This window comes from Ranitomeya variabilis, chromosome 4, assembly GCF_051348905.1.
Source record: "Ranitomeya variabilis isolate aRanVar5 chromosome 4, aRanVar5.hap1, whole genome shotgun sequence".
NCBI classification, from domain to species: domain Eukaryota; kingdom Metazoa; phylum Chordata; class Amphibia; order Anura; family Dendrobatidae; genus Ranitomeya; species Ranitomeya variabilis.
This window is the reverse complement of record NC_135235.1, coordinates 639,523,305-639,545,736: the sequence shown is the minus strand read 5'-3', so window position 1 is coordinate 639,545,736 and position 22,432 is coordinate 639,523,305. Positions and strand designations below refer to the sequence as shown.

At 46.2% G+C, this 22,432-nt stretch overlaps 1 protein-coding gene across 1 annotated transcript in view; it reads left to right on the top strand.

Annotated features, from left to right (window-relative positions):
• Positions 1-22,432, top strand: part of LOC143767236 (uncharacterized) — an 82,926-nt gene that overhangs the window by 13,521 nt on the left and 46,973 nt on the right. The gene's annotated exons all lie outside the window — the stretch shown is intronic.

Here is a 22,432-nt window from a genome sequence, read left to right as displayed (position 1 = left end):
GTATACATGCAAGTGAAATCTACATGATATATATTTCTATCACAAGCCCCCCTTAGATATCACTTGCCCTAATCCTAGCCTCCTGTCCCAAAGCGCTGCAACTCTTTTGTGCTGCTGGCGAACTGACATATACCTAACGCACATGCCCTACACCGTACAGACGTTTCGCAAATGGGCGATCAGGAGATCTGTCCCTAAAGGGGGGTAGAAGCATGCATAGTCTCATATTGGCGAAGTTCTCCAATCAGTTCCACATATTCATCCTCATAGGGGTTGGAGGAGCCGTCAGGTGGGTGAATCTGGATTCGGATAGGTTCGTCCAGGAGGAGATGTGGCATCAGGTTTGTGGTTTCCTTGACTGTCTTTTCCATCATCCTGTGGATACAAGGGATTACGCAGCAACCAGAAATTATCACAAGAACAAAAATAACAAGTATGGCTGCCCCAATCTGTGCTAACAACCTTTGCCACCCACTCATCCATCCAAAGTACTGGTCCCAAGGATCTTTCACTCCTGAGTTTTGTTTCAATTCCTCTGATAGCTCGGTGAGTTTCTGTATCGCCACCATGACTTTACCATTGGGACCAGTATTTTCTGGGATGTAGGTGCAACAGGTGTCTTTGATCATTTTACAAACACCTCCTTTTTCAGCTAGAATCATGTCTAGGGCCATCCTATTCTGGAATGCCATGATGGAAGTGGGGCCCAACTGGATTGCCAGACCTTTTGGAGCATCTCGGGTGTAGTTAACAAATCTCTGCTGGTTGTAATACACATAATTTATCCAATCAACATTTTTGTTCACAGTTATTATTGGCAACAATGACTCAAATCCTGCCTTGACCTGGTCCCTGGCTTTAAATTCATCAGGTACCCCCCTAGGCACACCTACGGTGTCTATATAAACATGTGGATCAAAACTGCCTTTTGGGGCACTTGCCCGCTTTGGTCTGCTTACTGCAGTACTGGGTGAGGACTCATGGGTGTAGGGAAACAGATGGAAGGGCATCAGAATTTTCGCCAGTGCACATTGGCCTACCCAAACACCTTCCAGTCTACTACGTATCTTCATATCACCACAGATCCAGTATATGTCACCTAGGGAAACCACATGATTAATTAGGTTGTCAGTGGTGGTACTGTACTCTGAGCAGAACCCCTTAGTGAAGTTTTTTACATCCCTGTCAGCCCCTGTGCGTGTGTAACAAGTGTAATTACCAGGGTATATTGTTATTCCAGTCCTTGGGGGGGTGTCTTTAGTCATGAGTGGGTACTTAGACTTCCAGTGTTCACAGGATGCAGAATGAGATGAGTTAGTGTATATGCTGAGGAAACAGGCCTGCTGGGATTCTGGGATGTCAAGTGGCACTGTGCCCAGATGGGGTCTGGCTCCAGCACATGCATAACAGCCACTCCCATTATGCTGTTGGGCTGTGTATCTTACCCACTCTAGCCAGTAATTGGTTTCAGAGAACCCAGTCTCTACTGCTAAAGTCTCCTCATAGGTCGGGTCTGTCAGTACCATTACATTACTAGGGGTCTCCTGAGTCACATTGTGCTTGTCGGCTACATTTGCCAGCTTGAATTTTCCTGAGTACTGCACAGGGGGTTTGCGTTCACCACTTGGAGGTGTACTGCTCATTATATAAGTACCGGCATCACCTGGGGAGGGGTTTTCAATGCTAAGTATGAGTCGGTTGCATTCCCCCCTGGTGCTGCACCCTTTCCTGAAGGCCTGCTTTGTTAGGCGCATACTTGCCATCTTTATCTTTTCTGTTTAGGGCTGATGGGGGTTTGTATCCCCAACTGTCACCAGTGTTCCATGCTGCCGCTCCCCAGTATTCACATTTGTCTCCCCAATATTTATCTGCAACACAAATATACTGAGTCCCATGACCCAAGCTGTCCAGCAGTGTGGGTGGGCAGTGTACCACATCACAGTAATCAAACAGGTATGTAATTATATGTGCTGATGTATCAAACCAGAAAATGGTGTAGTCCTCATCCTTGGTGATCTCCCCTCCCAGAGGTGGGGCACGTGGAGCTTCTGCCCCCAGGATATGTATCACACAGAGGATATACAGGATCATTCTGGCTTTGGCGTATCTTCTGGTACGGGAGCCTTCTTGCAATGGGATGCGTGGATCCAAGTGGGTTTTTCCTCTAGTTTCACAGAGGTTGGTGTTGTCAGCAGCACTTGGAAGGGACCGTCAAATCTGGGGTCGAGTGTTCTCCTCACGAACTTCTTTACCAACACCCAGTCTCCTGGTTTCAGGGAGTGCGTACCGGGTACTGCTTCTGGATCTGGTAATGAAGAGAAAACTCGAGAATGGACATCAGCTAGTTTTTTGGACAGTTGAATTACATAAGCAGACAAAGTATCATATTGCATTGCCAACTGCTGAGGGAAGAATACCCCTAACCTAGGGCTGGACCCAAACAGAATCTCATGTGGTGACAGCTTTTCTGGGCCCCGGGGAGTGTGCCTTACACTAAACAGTGCAATGGGAAGGGTTTCGTGCCATGATTTGCGTGCCTCTTGGGCAACTTTCAACATCCTGTTCTTAAGTGTCCCATTTAGTCTTTCTACTTTCCCGCTACTCTGAGGGTGATAGGGAGTGTGTAGGCCTAAGTCTGACCCTACTGCTGACCAGATCTCCCTTGTGAGGTTTGCTGTGAATGCGTGACCCTGATCCCTCTCTATCACTTCTGGGACCCCGTATCTGCACACGATCTCTGAGAGCAGCTTCTTTGCAGTAGTCTTTGCTGACTGATTCCTCACTGTGAAAGCTTCTGGCCATCCTGAAAACCAATCCACGACCACAAGGGCATATTCGAAACCTCCACTTGGCGGCATCTGGATGTGGTCTATCTGGATCCTCTGGAAGGGGTATAGTGGTCTGGCAAGATGATGGGTGGGAACCTTCTCCATTCTTCCAGGGTTGCATTTGCCGCAGGTCAGACAGCTGCTTGCGAACTTGGCTGTTAGGGTGGAGATCCCTGGAGCGAACCAGTAAGCACCAATCAGATCATTCATCTTTGTCTTTGATCTGTGCGTGGGCCCATGTGCCCACTGGACCACCATAGGGTACATGCTTCGGGGTAAACAGGGTTTATAGTCCATTGAGTATACCCTTCCTTCTTGATGTGTTGCACCCTTCCGCATCCAACTCTCCTTCTCCTCCTTTGGAGCTTGCTCTTGCAACTTCTTGAATAGATTCCAAGACGTCATCTCATCTGGTGTCTTGTCCTCAGTTGCCACGTAGTAGCCGTCCGGCTCTACGACTTCTCCCACTTCTCCGCATTGTCTTCCTTTGGCGGCTTCTTTGGCTGCCATATCGGCCATGTTGTTGCCCCGTGCCTCTACTGTGTTCAGCTTTCCATGCGCTTTGTCTTTCAGTACTGCCACCATTTTTGGAAGTTGAAGTGCGCTCAGCAGGTCCTTAATGGCTCCATGATGCTTCAAGGTTGTTCCGCTTGCTGTGATGAAGTCTCTTGCAGCCCAGATGGGTCCAAAGTCGTGTGCTATGCCATGCGAGTACCTTGAATCGGTGTATATGTTCGCAGTTTAGCCTTCGTCAGTGCTATTAGTTCTGCTTCCTGGGCTGACAGGCTAGGCGGCAGACTTCTGGACCACAGGATTTCTTGATTGCTGGTCACTGCACATCCCGTGTGGAATCTTCCTTCATCATCTGCAAATCTGGAGCCATCTACGTAGAGGATCAACTCTGGGTTGGTCAGCGGCTCTTCTGCCACATTGGGTAGTCCTGCTGTTTCCTGTTGCATGATACTGAAGCAGTCATGGTCATCTGTCCGGAGCAAATCCAGATCCTTGTGGAAGGTATCGTGCAGATTTTGATCTGAGGGGTCCGTATTCGTATCCCCCCTTGGGAGTGGGAGTAGAGTGGCCGGATTGAGGACTGTACATCTGGAGATGGTGACGTTGTCAGACAGTAGTAGGGAGCACTGCAGGCGAAGATGTCTTGCGGTAGAGAGATGTTTTGGCTGGGTTTGGTTGAGAATTGCTGAGATGTCATGTGGAGCCAGGATTTCCAGTGGATGTCCAAGAATGATGTCAGCAGTCTTGTCCAGGAGGGCGTGTGCTGCAAATACTGCTCTCATGCAGGAGGGGGCTCCCCTTGCAACTGGATCCAGGCGAGCTGAGAAGTACATAAATCCCAAAAGAAAAAATGGAGTATAAGTCCAGGCCTTTTTGTAAAAAGGATATATCAAATAACTTTTTATTAAGCAATTTACATATACATATAACAACAAAAAATAATGAAAAAGCAATTCAGTAAAGGAACACAATTAGAAACACTGAAAAGACAGTGATATCCCTAAGGTACAACTGCAATAATATAACGTATAAGGTGCAAAAAATAGTGCAAGTCACAGGTTCAGTGTAAGATAGGGGCAACGGGTACCTATAATAAACCCTATAGTAGGGCTGCCATCAGGATAATCAGCGGGTACCGTGCACCAGATACCCCAACCCGCGCCCTCCAATCTTACCCATCATGCAGAGTACCGGGGGTCACCGTCCACGCCCCAGCTGAGAAGTAGCCTAGAGGTCTCTGTCTTCCCCCGTGAGTCTGTGTCAGGACTCCAGTAGCATGGCCTTCTTTCTCCATCAGGTAGAGACGGAATAGCTTCTTGTAGTCAGGTAGGCCTAGTGCTGGCGCTGAGACTACAGAGTCTTTTAGCTTTTTGAACGAACTGAAGGCCACATCTGTTAGCAGGAACGAGGTTGCATTCACGCAGTCATACAGAGGTTGCATTAGGACTGAGGCATCAGGGATCCAGGCTCTGCAATATGAAACTAGACCAAGGAAAGCTTGTAGCCCCTTTGGAGTTGTTGGAGGAGCCATCTCCTCCACTGTGGTCTTCCGATCATCTGTCAGGTGTTTCGTCTGGTGAGCAATGCAGTGCCCAAGGAATGTAACTCGCTTCAGACACCACTGGACTTTGTTCTTTGAGACCTTGCAGCGCTGTTCCGCCAGGTAGAGTAAGAGAGACACGGAATGTGTTTTACACGTGTCAAAGTCAACTGCACAGAGGAGTAGATTGTCCACGTATTGTAGCAGGGTCACTTCTGCATGTTCTGTGATCCAGTTGGCGAGAACTGTGGACATTGCTTTGGTGAATTGTGAGGGGCTGTTCTGGGCCCCCTGGGGCATCACCGCCCATGTGTACTGTGCCCCCTGATGCATGAAGGCAAACAGGAACTGATCGTCCGGATGGAGGGGAACACTGAAGAAAGCATTAGCCAGGTCGATCACCGTGAACACTGTTGCTGTGGAAGGCACATTTGAGAGCAGAGTGTGCGGATTCGGCACAATTGGAGTTTCAAACACTGTAGCGTCATTCACAGCTCTTAGGTCATGTACCTGTCTGAACTTGGCTGGCTCTCCTTTTACAGTCTTTTTCTTGATGGGGAAAAGCGGGGTATTGCAAGGAGGGGTGCAAGGGACAACGACCCCTATTTCCAGAAACACCTTCAATTGGTCTGAGACAGCTTGACTCTGGGCGATAGACAAGGGATACTGGGCCTTACGAGGATATGGAGTGCCTGGCTTGAGTGATACCCGCACCGGGGCAACTTGAAGTTTTCCCACATCTTGGGGTCCCTTGGACCATAGACTTTCTGGTACTACGTCCAGTACCTCCTTGGGTAGGCCTTCATCGGTTGCCTGAGGTTCCTGTAGGGCCGCCAGCATCACTGACTCTTCCTGGGTCAAAGGTGAAGAAAGGGTCACGGTCCCATCTTCCTGGAACACTATGGTTGCTTTCAGTTTTTGTAGTAGGTCCGCCCCCAGCAGGTTGAGTGGGCAGGTTCTCGACACCACAAACTGGGATAGGATAGAGTGTCCTGGCTGAGTGCACACGCTCAGAGGCTTTGTAAGCTGAGAATGTCTGACTTGACCATCAATGCCTACGCAAGACACAGAGGATTCTGATAGGCAGGTAGGGTCAGGGAGTTCCACATGTCTCATCACACTTCTGGCTGCACCAGTGTCCACAAGAAAAGATCTGACAACGCCATCCACTTCCAGGGTAATTTGAGGGGTTGGTCCTGCTGATGGGGTTTTGCATGGCAGGAGCGTGGTATCTTGCGGACCTGGCTTGCCCCTGTCCTATGGACGGGGTACTTCACTGTTTACTTCGGGGATCCTTTGGCTTGCTCTTCTGGGCAGGGTAGTTGGTGCTTTGCACTGATTTCGGTAATGGCCCAATTTGCCGCAGTTGTAACACCTGACACCTCTTCTGTATTGTGGTGTCTCTTCAGGGTCTACGGCCACCATAAGGGGTGTTGTCTTCCGCACTCCTGGTTGGGACTCGATCCCTTTGGCTACTGTGAGAAGGATGTCCATTGCTATTGACCTGTACTCGGGCCTAGCCACTATCAGTGGCTTCCTGATTGGCTCTCTGAGTCCATGCACAAAGGCCTGCGCCAACATTTGCCTGTGTATCTGGTCATGAATGGTGAAGCCAAGGTCCTGGAAGACCTGCATTACTCTGCCATGAAACTTCTCCACAGACTCTGTCTTCTCCTGACTCATGTCGTGTAAGCTGAGGGCCTGTCCGGCCAGCCTGCCTTTGGCCCACTCTCTGAGTTGTTCAATCAGCTTAGGCCCTGACTTCCAGGCATGTACATCTAGGTCTGCTGCAAGCTTGAAATGTTCCTTCATGATTGGCCAGAAAGCATCACCTGCCTTTATCTCCATCACAGCCCACAGATCATTCCAGGTGGCTGCATATGTGCGCTGGTTCTGCTGCATTCTTCTGTAGAATGGCATGGGGTGCATCTCTGGATCTGGAAGATTGTTGAGGATGCTGGTCACCTGATTTGGGGTTAAGTGCACATAGTGTAAAGGTGGTGCTTCTATCTGCCCCTGTCTTCTGGGTGCCTGTGGGTTCTTCTTTCTAGTGCTGGGCAGCATGTATGAAGTCCCTTCTTCGTCTTCATCAGAGGAATTGTTGTGATATTGTGTACTGGGGTCATGCAGTGGCTGATGGGTGGTTCTGGGAATTGCCTTTTTGCGAGAAGATGTCTCTCCACCCTGCTGAAACTGCAGAGGATTATAGTTCCATTGTGGTGTGAATGTTGGCTGCTCTGACCGGGGATACTGATCATCATCAGATGGTGGTGCCTGTGACCTCCCCCCTGTCCCCGGACCTGAGCTGCCTGCTGCTGGCTGAGGGGTGCTTTCTGCTGGGGGATCTCCACCTTCCTCCCCTGATAACATGACTGGTAGAGGCTGAACTGTATTTGGCACATAGAATGTTCCTTGTGCGGTGAGCACCGGATACAGAGAGACCACACTGCCCGAATCTGGCATCCGCCCAGCCGGCAACAAAGCAGGAGAAGGAGAGTGTGAAACAGGAGGAGATGCATGGTGCAGAGGAAGAGAGGGAAATAGAGATGTAAGGTGCGCAGAAGGTGGGGGTGAGGAGTGAGAGAGAGAGAGAGAAGGAAGCAAAGGGTGTGGTGGAAGAGAAGGGGGAGAGCATGAAGAGTGTGAAGAAGAGGGTGGGTGTGATGTAAGAGGAGGGGGAGAGCGTGAAGAGTGTGAAGAAGAGGGTGGGTGTGGTGGAAGAGGAGGAGGAGATGAGGGAGTAGAAGGACGGGGTGTGGAGTAATGAAGAGGAGGGGAAAGAGGAGGAGAGAGAGGAGGGGAAAGAGGAGGAGAGAGAGGAGGGGAAAGAGGAGGAGAGAGAGGAGGGGAAAGAGGAGGAGGAGAGAGAGGAGGGGAAAGAGGAGGAGAGAGAGGAGGAGAAAGAGGAGGAAGAGAGAGAGGAGGAGAGGAGAAAGATGGCAGAGAAAGACAAGGAGAGAACTCCTTCCTCTTTAATGTAGGCCGAGACGGCATCGCCAGAGCAACAGTGCCATCTCCCTGCACAACGGTTGGGCGGGGCGCACTACACACTGAGCAAGTCTCCCTGTACAATGGATTCTGTTGGGAGCAGACTGTACATACCCAATATTTTTCATCCCCATATGGGGGAGGTGCTGATGGTTTGACACCTTTCCCCACTTTGTACACATAAAAATCACTTCCTGACTCTTTCACATAACGTTCAGTGCTTCCCAAACGATTTAAATCTGTAGCCACTTTATACCATGCTGCTGCAGCAGACAGCAAATCAGTGTCAACTAGCTTCCCTTTCTTCCTTTTCAGAACATCATGCCACTCTGCAGCTTGAAGCCTGCCTCCCTGATGGATTTCCCATACTTTCATGAGCTGCTTGTAATTCTTCACATATTTTACACCTTTGTGCTCTGCCACGATCTGGGGGGCCGTTTTCTCATCAGGGAGCAAAAGGCTCTCCTGGCGCTTGGCCACTTTATTCCCCATTGCAAAAAGGAAAATGAAAAACACAATAAAAAAGACCTCTAGGAGGTACGTATATAAAAGCACGAAAAATAAAAGAAAAAACACACTTTCAAAAAATTGATGTAAAAAATTGAGACCAGAATTAAAAAAAACCATCAGAAAAACTCAAAATCTTTATACAAAAAAGGAAAGTATATATATATATATATATATATAAAAAAAAAACTATTCCTTTTTAAACAAAGAAAAAGGTAAAAAGACAGAAGAGAAAACTTTTTGGAAGAAAAAAAAAATTTGGAGAAAAGAAAAAGAAAACCTAAATAATACCAAAAACTTTACTTTAATAAAAACTTAGAACAAAAATCTTCAAATGACTAAAAGACAGATATATATATATATACACACACTGTATATTCTCCCCTCTGCGCTCAACGCAGTCAGAGACACACTTCCCCTTTCTAATACTGTAATATTATAATATGCAATGTCACTAAAATCACGTATCTGAAAACACGTATGTCACAACAAAAATGATAAGTACTATTTAATTTCGCTTTTTCTTCGGATAAATGCTATACCCTAGCTAGACTTCAAAAAGAAAAAGAAAAAAACAGTTGTGACAGTGTGATTTACCATGCATATTTCTCTGTCTAGAAAAAGGGGAAGTGAACAGGGAAGAGAGAGAGAGAAAAAAAAACAACTCAATTTTTCAACATTATAATTGTATGCACTTAAGCAACATTAACATGACATTTAGATACGAAAAAGACGTCCAGGAGAAATATCGATAAGCCCTCTTTATTATTCTGTGACACGTGCTGGCCGTTCTGGGAACAGACAATTATCAATCGCACTTGGCACGCATATGCCGGAAATCTACCACCCTCCGATCCGGTCGTCCTGACTGGCCGCCGGCTACGGGAATCTGTGGCAGCCCTCAAAGCTATCACCATCCGAGCCTGGAACCTGGAGCCACCTGCTCCGGAACTACCTGTTCCTTTCCTCTTGCACGGGAATCTGTGATAGCTTATTCAGCGATTTGACCTCCTGCCATCTGTTACCCAGAAACCACAAGCGTAAGCAGTCACTTTCCTTTTCCTCTCCTGGATCTCACACAAACAGAACAGATACACGGCACACAGCAGACACTTAAATCCCAGGGTTTGGATTAGAGGTATGGACCTTTTACGTCACCTGGGACTTGCGGCTACACTTGACAGGCTAAAGGTACAGACCCGGACTGGGCACAGGGGACATTCAGGTAAGATGACAGAATTTTCTTACCTTACTCTGATGGAGCTGCAGTCTCCGCCCCTTGCGCCGAGGCCGCAGCCGGCACCCTCGTCCTTCCGGTCAGAAATGTCCCCGATATCTTCGTCCTGCCCCACGTTGGGCGCCACCTGTTATAGCAAATTTGGCTCGGGGTGAATTTAACCCCCTGTGTGTATGCTGTGTCCGTTCCCAATTATTATCAGATGAGATATATTGAGCGCTCAAGAAAGAATGAATTCTGACACAAGGTGACAGTCTAACATTCCATCTCTGGAACTTTATTTCTTGATACATCGTTTTTTATAAAAGCGTATAAAAGGGAGTGGTTAGTAAATTAACATACAATTTAGCTATTATTTCATTGGCTGACTGAGTACATAATGCATTTAACTGAGTACATGGCATCTTTGAGCTATGGTCTACCTAGCAACAAGCTGATTTTGCACTCTCGGAAACATCTGTCACCCTTGTCCTGCTAGTCAGCAACATTCTGGGACATTAGTTTCGAATCATCTGCTTTAACTTCCCGTTTTTCTGGCGATCTAGACATAGCAGAAAGTCCCGAGGTCCGTCTTGCCTAACTCATGTGATTAAATTGAGCAATTGAGCAATTGATCATAAAGTAGCTGAATATATTTGCTTTTTATGTAAGGACATGATTTAAAGGGGTATACATGCAAGTGAAATCTACATGATATATATTTCTATCACAAGAGAGCGCTGCACATCTAGTCAGGGGAGTACTGCTGTGGTAAGGCTGAAGCGCTTGGTACCTGCATATCCGGTTCCACGGTAGCGTGGGGAGAGAGGATCGTCCAGGGGCCCATTGAGAGAGGGGTCGCTGGATACAGAATCCTTCATCCAGAAGACGGCCTCGACCCCAAAGACAAGGGGGAGGGTCACCGCTGGTGACCACCATCTTCCTCTCAGCCCACTCCGAGGAGAGGGGTGAGGGGGACTGTTTGGCAAGGACCGCCACCATATAGACCCTGGAGCACCTGGGAGGGTGACAGGGGATAATGTCCTGCTGGCGGTCTGAGAGCTGCGATGCGGACGACACCACACTGCTCGCTCAGCCGTCCTCCTGGGGAGGCAGGGTGGGAGATTTCACCCTGAATCCCTGAATGCTGTATCTGAAAAAGAAAGCCAAATCGTTAATAAAAACAACAAAACCTGTAAAGGAATTCAAGGTTAGCAGTGGATCTGAAGATCCAGGTCCGCCTCCTACAGACACTAAGCACAAACTGAGGTACTTGGTGCCTGTCGGTGGGTGTATACTGAGAGGGAGGAGCTACGCCTTTTCCTTTTTTTGCATAGTGTCAGCCTCCTAGCAGCAGCAGCATACACCCATGGATGTCCTGTGTCCCCCAATGAAGCGATAAAGAAAATGTCCTAGTATGTGTAGATCTCTTCTCTGGTTGGCTGGAAGCCTATCCGGTAAAATGTGCAAATGCTAAAGTGACTGCAGACAAACTGATGAAAGAACTGATCTGCATGTATGGTGTCCCAGAAACAATAGAGAGCGATAGGGACACACAGTTCACGGGAAAAATAATGAAGGAAGTCATGCTGGCCCTGGGAGTACAGCAAGCATATCATGCACCATATAGACAACAAAGTAGTGGGAAAGTGGAAAGACTAAATGGGACACTTAAACAGAAAATTCAAAGGCCATGGCAGACACAGGAAAGAGCAAGGTAGAGTGCTTGTCTCTTGCACTCTTTCTAGTCAGACACACTCCAAAGAGAAAGACAAAAATAGGAAAAAAGGAAAAAATGGGAAGAAAATAAGTCAGCTCACCAATCCCTCAACAGTGCAATGATGTCCACGCACGGAGCCGCCTTGGTCAAGGGCGTAGTCCAGAGCCAGCAATGAAAAAGAAAAAATCTCCAGCATGGATCTTCTAAAAGTCAATTTATTAGAAACACTTTAAAATGCAAACATTTGCAAAAAAAGAGATGGGGGTCCCAGGTGGTCAACGCTGACGCGTTTCGACCATCAGGTCTTAGTCATGGCATGAAAATGGAACCACATATTAACATTTTATACCACCTGGGACTCCCATCTCTCTTTTTTTGCAAATGTTTGCATTTTAAAGAGAAAGACAGGCTCGTCTCCTTTTGAAGTCCTGTTTGGCAGTTTGCCAAAGGCTGGTCTGTACTTCCCACAGGTGCTACAAATGCCACACGGTGCTATGACAGCCCATGTCCAGGCCTTGCAGAAAAGACTTAATGTGGTGCATAAACATGTGTTTTCATCCATTCCAGATCCTAATGCCAGTGCAGACATACATCAGCTGAACGCAGGTGATTGGGTGGTCATACACAGACACGTGAGAAGGAGCCTAGACCCATGGTTTGACGGCCCATTTTAAAGTCCAGCTGACCACATTCACCTCAGGGAAACTTGAGGGAAAGCCCACCTGGATCCATGCCAGTCACTGCAAAAAGATCTTTTCACTAGCAGAAAGACTGTTGTTCTAATCACCTTGTTGGCAGTGGTAGGATGTTTGCACCTTACAGAGACACTGGATAAACTTTTAAATGTTGACAAGGACAACAAACTTAATCAACATCTTGTTTTTCTCATAAAAGACGCGGAAGGACAAAAACTGCTGGACTGTTGGATCTGTGCACACAGCCCAGTATCTGCAAGGACTATGCTGTACTTAGCCTTACCCCAGGAGCCAAGGAAGGTATTAACACCACATTGCACACAATGAGACTTAGACTCAGATTTTCTTGGTTCCTTGAGGCTCTTAATAAGATTAATACAATAGAGAGACTCTTTTTTAAATCCAGCCAATTGGCTTAGCGGCCTAGAGGGATGGATTATTTTTGGTATTTTACAGACTTGTACGCAAATTTTGTTGCTTTGCTTATTGTTTTATGTGGCCGTAAAAGCGCTAATATATGTATTACCTAAGGCTGAACCTTCTGTAGTGTATCATAGGCCCCGTATGGCCACTGCTGATGGGGAGGTGAGTGTCCACACTGAGGGTGGATAGGCGAAGCAGGTAGAAAGCCCCCTTTTGGGTACTAGACTCATGAGACAGTAGCTCCATTGTGGACATCACCTGATCCTGTGGCAAAGGTTGTACCATTTACAAAAGGGGGAAATTGATATAGAAGGGTTAATGGTTTGCCTTTAAGTGCCTTTTATCTTTAATTGCTAGAATTACTAGAATCTGTTGACGCAGTAGTCTGATGGTCTCCTGTTGTGAATTCTGCTCTTGGGCTCCCTCCGGTGGTTATAAGTGGTACTGCTGCTCCTTTGGATCTCAGCAGTCATCAGGTGTTTCCACTTATTACCAATTCTGACTGGGCTATTTAGTCTGGCTAGATCCTTTAGTCAGTGCCAGTTGTCCATTGTTTTTGGAGGATTCACATCTCAGCCTGGTTTCTTCTGCTATGCTGTTCAAATCTACAAAGATAAGTTCTGGCCTTGTTTTTGCAGTCCACATGCTGTGGGCTTTATAGTTCAGTGCATTTCTATGTTTTTTCTTGTCCAGATTTTTCTGTGTAAGGATTTATTCAGCTAAGTTGGAATCTCTGGAGATGCAGAAATACCCTCCATATCTTTAGTTAGATGTGGAGATTTTGTATCTTCTGTGGTGGATATTTTCTAGTCTTTTAATACTGACCGCATAGTACTCTGTCCTGTCCTTTCTATTTTAGCTAGAGTGGCCTCCTTTGCTAAATTCTGTTTTCAGTCTGCGTATGTTATTTCACTCCTCTCTCACAGTCAATATTTGTGAGGGGCTGACTATCCTTTGGGAATTTTCTCTGAGGCAAGATAGTTTTCCCGTTTCTATCTTTAGGGGTATTTTAGTCCTCCGGCTGTGTCGAGGTGTCTAGGCCGTGGTACATCCCATGGCTACTTCTAGTTGCGGTGTTAAGTTCAGGGCCTACTGTCAGTATAGGTACCACCTTCTCCAGAGTACGTCTCATGCTGCTCCTAGGCCAACAGTTCATAACAGTACAACTGGCCCACAAAGAGTTAAATGCATCTCAAAAGAAGGGAAGAAAAGTGCTGAGCCATTTTTTTTTCTGTAGCCTGTTTTGTCTTTTCTTCCCCCTTTGCCTCTGGGTGGTGCAGGAGTTTGGCGCTGGCATGGATGTTCAGGGATTGGCTTCTCGTGTGGATCAACTTGCTGCAAGAGTACAGGGTATTTCCAATTATATTGTTGAGACTCCGGTTTTAGAGCCTAGAATTCCAACTCCTGATTTGTTTTTTGGGGACAGGTCCACATTTTTGAGCTTTAAAAATAACTGTAAACTGTTTTTTGCTCTGAAACCACGTTCCTCTGGCGATTCCATTCAGCAGGTTAAAATTGTCATCTCTCTGCTGCGTGGTGATCCTCAGGATTGGGCTTTCTCCCTGGAATCTGGGAATCCGGCCTTGCTTAATGTAGACACCTTTTTTCAGGCACTAGGGTTATTGTATGATGAACCTAATTCAGTGGATCATGCAGAGAAGACCTTGTTGGCCCTGTGTCAGGGTCAAGAAGCGGCAGAATCGTATTGCCAGAAATTTCGAAAATGGTCTGTGCTGACTAAATGGAATGAGGATGCTTTGGCGGCAATTTTCAGAAAGGGTATTTCTGAAGCCGTTAAAGATGTTATGGTGGGGTTCCCCACGCCTGCTGGTATGAGTGATTCTATGTCTCTGGCCATTGAGATTGATCGGCGCTTGCGCGAGCGCAGAGTTGTCCACACTATGGCGTTGTCCTCCGAGCGGAGTCCTGAGCCTATGCAGTGTGATAGGATTTTGTCTAGAGCTGAACGACAAGGATTCAGATGTCAAAATAGGTTGTGTTTTTACTGCGGCCATTCTGCTCATGTTATTTCTGATTGCCCTAAGCGTACAAAGAGAATCGCTAGTTCAGTTACCATCAGAACTGTACAACCTAAATTTCTGTTATCTGTGACCTTGATCTGCTCGTTATCGTCATTTTTTGTCATGGCATTTGTGGATTCAGGTGCCGCTTTGAACTTAATGGACTTAGAATTTGCCAGGCGCTGTGGTTTCCCCTTGCAGCCTGTGCAGAACTGTTATGATCCCAGTGGCAGAGGATCACAGGAACTACAAGCTAAGATACTAAATATAGAACAAGCTCTAGGGAGGTGGTAGCTGAACTGACCGCAAACCTGATCCTAACCAAACACACTAAAGGTAGCCGGTGAACGTGCCTAAAATCCTGGACGTCTCGACGCAGCCTGAGGAACTAGCTACCCCTAGAGAGAAAGAAAGACCTCACTTGCCTCAAGAGAAATAACCCCAAAGATATAGGAAGCCCCCAACAAATAATAACGGTGAGGTAAGGGGAAAACACATATGTAGAAATGAAAACCGATTCAGCAAATGAGGCCCGCTAATACTAGATAGCAGAAGACAGATAGTGAACTGTGCGGTCAGTAGAAAACCCTACAAAATATCCACGCTGAGAATACAAGAACCCCCACACCAACTAACGGTGTGGGGGGAGAAACTCAGCCCCCTAGAGCAACCAGCAAGCAAGGGAATCACATATCAGCAAGCTGGACAAGAAACATATTGAACACTGATGATCAAAAATGAACAACGGAAACTTAGCTTCTCTTGAAGAGACTGGTAGCAAGGTAGTCAGAAGGAATCAGAATAGCACTGAATACATTGACAGCAGGCATTGAACTGAGAGTCCAAGTGAGCTAAATAGAGACCAACCCACATATAACGAGACAGCTGATGCCAGCCACAACCCTGCAGAAAGACAACACTCACACAGTACCACTTGTGACCACAAGAGGGAGCCCAGAAATAGAGTTCACAACAGTACCCCCCCTTGAGGAGGGAGCACCGAACCCTCATCAAGACCCCCAGGGCGATCAGGATGAGCCGCATGGAAGGCACGAACCAAATCAGCCGCATGAACATCAGAGGCGACAACCCAGGAATTATCCTCCTGACCATAGCCCTTCCACTTAACCAAATACTGAAGCCTCCGTCTAGAAATACGAGAATCCAAGATCTTCTCCACCACGTACTCCAATTCGCCCTCAACCAGCACCGGAGCCAGAGGCTCAACAGAAGGAACCACAGGCACCACATACCTCCGCAACAAAGACCTATGGAACACATTATGAATGGCAAACGATGCTGGGAGGTCCAAACGAAAAGACACCGGATTAAGGATTTCCAAAATCTTATAAGGACCGATGAAGCGAGGCTTGAATTTAGGAGAGGAGACTTTCATAGGAACAAACCGAGAAGACAGCCATACCAAATCCCCAACACGAAGTCGGGGACCCACACCGCGACGGCGGTTGGCAAAACGCTGAGCCTTCTCCTGTGACAACTTCAAATTGTCCACCACATGGTTCCAAATCTGCTGCAACCTATCCACCACAGAATCCACCCCCGGGCAGTCAGAAGGCTCAACCTGACCCGAGGAAAAACGAGGATGAAAACCAGAATTGCAGAAAAAAGGCGAAACCAAAGTAGCAGAACTAGCCCGATTATTAAGGGCAAACTCGGCCAATGGCAAAAAAGTCACCCAATCATCCTGATCAGCAGAAACAAAACATCTTAAATAAGTTTCCAACGTCTGATTAGTTCGCTCGGTTTGGCCATTCGTCTGAGGATGGAAGGCCGACGAAAAAGACAAATCAATGCCCATCTTAGCACAAAAAATCCGCCAAAATCTGCACACAAACTGGGATCCTCTGTCAGACACAATATTTTCAGGGATGCCGTGCAAGCGAACCACATTCTGAAAAAATAAAGGAACCAAATCGGAGGAGGAAGGCAACTTAGGCAAGGGCACCAAATGGACCATTTTGGAAAAACGATCACACACCACCCAGATGACAGACATTCTCTGAGATACTGGAAGATCCGAAATAAAATCCATGGAAATGTGTGTCCAAGGCCTCTTCGGGACAGGCAAAGGCAAAAGCAACCCGCTGGCACGAGAACAGCAAGGCTTAGCCCGAGCACAAATCCCACAGGACTGCACAAAGAAACGCACATCCCGCGACAAGGAAGGCCACCAGAAGGACCTAGCCACCAAATCTCTGGTACCAAAAATCCCAGGATGACCTGCGAACACCGAAGAATGAACCTCGGAAATAACTCTGCTGGTCCATCTATCTGGGACAAACAGTCTCTCTGGTGGGCAACGGTCAGGTCTATCTGCCTGAAATTTCTGCAGCACTCGTCGCAAATCTGGGGAAATGGCAGACACAATCACTCCCTCTCTGAGAATACCAGCCGGCTCTGAAACTCCTGGAGAGTCAGGCACAAAACTCCTAGAAAGAGCATCAGCCTTCACGTTCTTCGAACCAGGAAGGTACGAAACCACGAAATCGAAACGGGAGAAAAACAACGACCAACGAGCCTGTCTAGGATTCAGGCGCTTGGCAGACTTGAGATAAATCAGATTTTTGTGATCAGTCAAGACCACCACACGATGCTTAGCTCCCTCGAGCCAATGTCGCCACTCCTCAAATGCCCACTTCATGGCCAACAACTCCCGATTACCAACATCATAATTCCGCTCGGCAGGCGAAAATTTTCTTGAAAAGAAGGCACAAGGCTTCATCACAGAACAATCCGAGCCTTTCTGCGACAAAACAGCCCCTGCTCCAATCTCAGAAGCATCCACCTCGACCTGAAAAGGAAGAGAGATATCAGGCTGACATAAGACTGGAGCTGAAGAAAACTGGCGCTTCAGTTCCCGAAAGGCTTCCACGGCCACATGAGACCAATTAGTCACATCAGAACTCTTCTTGGTCAAATCCGTCAAGGGCTTAACCACGCCAGAAATATTAGCGATGAAGCGACGGTAAAAGTTAGCAAAACCCAAGAACTTCTGAAGACTCTTAACAGATGTAGGCTGAGTCCAGTCGTGAATAGCCTGGACCTTGACTGGGTCCATCTCAATAGTAGAAGGAGAAAAAATAAAACCCAAAAAGGAAACCTTCTGTACTCCGAAGAGACACTTTGAGCCCTTCACAAATAAAGCATTAGCACGCAGGACCTGAAACACCATCCTGACCTGCTTCACATGGGACTCCCAATCATCAGAAAAGACCAAAATGTCATCCAGATACACAATCATAAATTTATCCAGATATTCTCGGAATATGTCATGCATGAAGGACTGAAACACAGAAGGAGCATTAGAGAGTCCAAAAGGCATCACCAAGTACTCAAAATGGCCTTCAGGCATATTAAATGCTGTTTTCCATTCATCCCCCTGCTTAATACGCACAAGGTTATACGTACCACGAAGATCTATCTTGGTGAACCAACTGGACCCCTTAATCCGAGCAAACAGATCAGACAATAATGGCAAAGGATACTGAAATTTGACCGTGATTTTATTTAGAAGACGGTAATCTATACAAGGTCTCAGAGAACCATCCTTCTTGGCCACACAAAAAAATCCTGCACCAAGAGGGGAGGAGGATGGGCGAATATGTCCCTTCTCCAAAGACTCCTTTATATAACTCCGCATCGTGGCATGTTCTGGTATAGACAAATTAAAAAGTCGTCCCTTGGGGAACTTACTACCAGGAATCAAATTTATAGCACAATCACAATCCCTATGAGGAGGCAGGGCACCGGATCTGGGCTCATCAAATACATCCTGGTAGTCCGACAAAAATTCAGGCACCTCAGAAGGAGTAGAAGAAGCAATCGACACCAAAGGAGTATCGCCATGAATCCCCTGACAACCCCAACTTGACACAGACATAGCTTTCCAATCCAAAACTGGATTATGGGCCTGCAGCCATGGCAGACCCAAAACGACAACATCATGCAAATTATGCAGCACAAGAAAGCGAATCACCTCCTGATGTACAGGAGTCATGCACATGGTCATTTGAGTCCAATACTGAGGCTTATTCTCAGCCAATGGTGTAGCATCAATTCCCCTTAGTGGAATAGGGAATTCCAAAGGCTCCAGGACAAAACCACAACGCTTAGCAAACGACAAATCCATCAGATTCAGGGCAGTACCTGAATCCACAAAAGCCATAACCGAGTAGGATGACAAAGAACAAATTGAAGTAACAGACAAAATGAACTTAGGCTGTATATTACCAATGGTGACAGGTTTAGCAATTTTTTTTAAGCGCTTAGAGCATGCTGAGATAACATGAGTAGAATCACCACAGTAAAAGCACAACCCATTTTGACGTCTATGACTTTGTCGCTCAATTCTAGTCAGAGTTCTGTCACATTGCATTGACTCAGGTCTCTGCCCAGAAAACACCGCCAGAGGATGCGCAGATTTGCGCTCCCGCAAACGCCGATCAATCTGAATGGCCAAAGTCATTGAATCACTCAGACCTGTAGGCGTGGAGAACCCCACCATAACATTCTTAATGGCTTCAGAAAGACCTTCTCTGAAATTTGCAGCCAGGGCACACTCATTCCATTGAGTAAGCACCGACCATTTCCTAAATTTTTGACAATACACCTCTACTTCATCCTGACCTTGAGAGAGGGCCAGCAAAGCCTTTTCTGCCTGGTTCTCAAGATAAGGTTCCTCATAAAGCAGTCCAAGCGCCAGAAAAAACGCATCCACATTAAGCAATGCAGGATCTCCTGGTGCCAGAGAGAAAGCCCAATCTTGAGGGTCACCGCATAACAAGGAGATAACAATTTTAACTTGCTGAGCGGAATCACCAGAGGAACGAGGTCTCAAAGAAAGAAATAATTTACAATTATTCTTAAAATTCAGAAACCTAGATCTATCTCCAGAAAACAACTCAGGAATAGGTATCTTTGGCTCAGGGCTATGAACAACAAAATCCTGAATGTCTTGCACCCTTGCAGCAAGATGATCCACACTAGAAGTCAGACTCTGAATATCCATGTCTGCAGCTGAGCTCAAAACCACCCAGAGATTAAGGGGATGAGAGAAGCTGGACAGACTGCAGCAAAGGGAGAGGAAAAAAAAAATTGTACTCAGGACTTCTTTTATCCCACTTCTGCGAAGCATTAAACACTTTTGGGCCTGCTGTACTGTTATGATCCCAGTGGCAGAGGATCACAGGAACTACAAGCTAAGATACTAAATATAAAACAAGCTCTAGGGAGGTGGTAGCTGAACTGACCGCAAACCTGATCCTAACTAAACACACTAAAGGTAGCCGGTGAACGTGCCTAAAATCCTGGACGTCTCGAAGCAGCCTGAGGAACTAGCTACCCCTAGAGAGAAAGAAAGACCTCACTTGCCTCAAGAGAAATAACCCCAAGATATAGGAAGCTCCCAACAAATAATAACGGTGAGGTAAGGGGAAAACACATATATAGAAATGAAAACAGATTCAGCAAATGAGGCCCGCTAATACTAGATAGCAGAAGACAGATAGTGAACTGTGCGGTCAGTAGAAAACCCTACAAAATATCCACGCTGAGAATACAAGAACCCCCACACCAACTAACGGTGTGGGGGGAGAAACTCAGCCCCCTAGAGCAACCAGCAAGCAAGGGAATCACATATTAGCAAGCTGGACAAGAAACATATTGAACACTGATGATCAAAAATGAACAACGGAAACTTAGCTTCTCTTGAAGAGACTGGTAGCAAGGTAGTCAGAAGGAATCAGAATAGCACTGAATACATTGACAGCAGGCATTGAACTGAGAGTCCAAGTGAGCTAAATAGAGACCAACCCACATATAACGAGACAGCTGATGCCAGCCACAACCCTGCAGAAAGACAACACTCACACAGTACCACTTGTGACCACAAGAGGGAGCCCAGAAATAGAGTTCACAACACAGAACCCTATTCCTTTGAGGGGCATTGATGCTACACCTTTGGCTAAAAATAAACCTCAGTTTTGGACACAGCTGACCATGTGCATGGCGCCAGCCCATCAGGAAGATTGTCGTTTTCTGGTGTTGCATAATTTGCATGATGCTATTGTGCTGGGTTTTCCATGGTTACAGGTGCATAATCTGGTGTTAGATTGGAAATCTATGTCTGTGACTAGTTGGGGTTGTCAGGGGTTCATAATGACGTTCCTTTGATGTCAATTTCCTCTTCCCCCTCTTCTGAAATTCCTGAGTTTTTGTCAGATTTCCAGGATGTATTCGATGAGCCCAAGTCCAGTTCCCTACCACCGCATAGGGACTGTGATTGTGCTATTGACTTGATTCCAGGCTGTAAGTTCCCTAAGGGCCGACTTTTCAACCTGTCTGTGCCTGAACATACCGCCATGCGGAGTTATGTTAAGGAGTCTTTGGAGAAAGGGCATATTCGGCCATCTTCTTCACCATTGGGAGCGGGTTTCTTTTTTGTTGCCAAGAAGGATGGCTCCTTGAGACCCTGTATTGATTATCGCCTCTTGAATAAGATCACGGTCAAATTCCAATACCCTTTGCCTTTGCTTTCTGACTTGTTTGCTAGGATTAAGGGGGCTAGTTCATTTACTAAGATTGACCTTCAAGGGGCATATAATCTTGTTCGTATTAAGCAGGGTGACGAATGGAAAACTGCGTTTAATACGCCCGAAGGCCATTTTGAATACCTTGTGATGCCATTTGGGCTCTCTAATGCTCCATCTGTGTTTCAGTCCTTCATGCATGATATCTTCCGGAATTATCTTGATAAATTCATGATTGTATATTTGGATGATATTTTGATTTTTTCCAATGATTGGGAGTCTCATGTAAAACAGGTCAGGATGGTATTTCAGATCCTTTGTGATAATGCCTTATTTGTGAAGGGGTCTAAGTGCCTCTTTGGAGTGCAGAAGGTTTCTTTTTTGGGCTTCATTTTTTCTCCCTCATCTATAGAAATGGATCTGGTTAAGGTTCAGGCCATTCATGATTGTAGTCCATGAGCCGGGCCAGATATCGGTACCACCCGGAGTGACTAATTTTCTTTGGTATTTTTAGGTAGATGCATGTCTGTAGTTTATTTTTTGATATGATAGCCCTTACATATACGTAGCTTATTAACCCCTTCAGCCCTAGGCCTATTTGTACCCAAGTGCCTAAGCCAATCTGACCTGTGCCACTTCATGGGCTAATAACTTTGGAACGCTTTCACCTATCCAAGCCATTCTGAGATTGTTTTCTCGTGACATATTGTACTTCACGTCAGTGCTAAATGGGAGTCAATATATTTTACCTTTCTATATAAAAAAATGCTAAATATTCGGAAATTTTGGAAAAATCGGCAATTTTTTAACTTTGAAATTCTCTGCTTTTTACAAAAATACTGATACCCCCCATAATAGTTATTAATTTACACTCCCCACATGTTTACTTCATATTGGCATCATTTTGAAAATGAAACCTTATTGTTTTACGACGTAATAGGGCTTATAGTTTTATGCGCAATTTTTCACATTTACAGCAAAACCCACTTTTCAAAGGACCAAGTCACTTCTGAAGTCACTTTAAGGGGCTTACATAACAGAAACCACCCATAAATTACCCCATTTTGCAAACTACACCCCTCAAGCTGTTCAAAACTCATTTTTAAAAACTGTTAACCCTTTAGGTGTTCCACAGGAATTTTAGCAGAATGAAGGCGAAATTTCAAAATTTCATTTTTTTTCCAGATATTACATTGTAATCCAATTTTACCTGCAACCTAGCAAGGGTTAACGGCAAACCCAAACTTGGTTACCCTAATTCTGCAGTTTATAGAAACACCCCACATGTACTCGTAAACTAAAGTATGGGCACACAGCACAGCTCAACACGGAAGGAGCGCTATGTGGTTTTTGGGTGGCGGATTCACTGGAAGAAATCTAGGGGGCCATGTCACATTTGAAGGCTGCCTGAGGTACCCCCACAGTGGAAACCC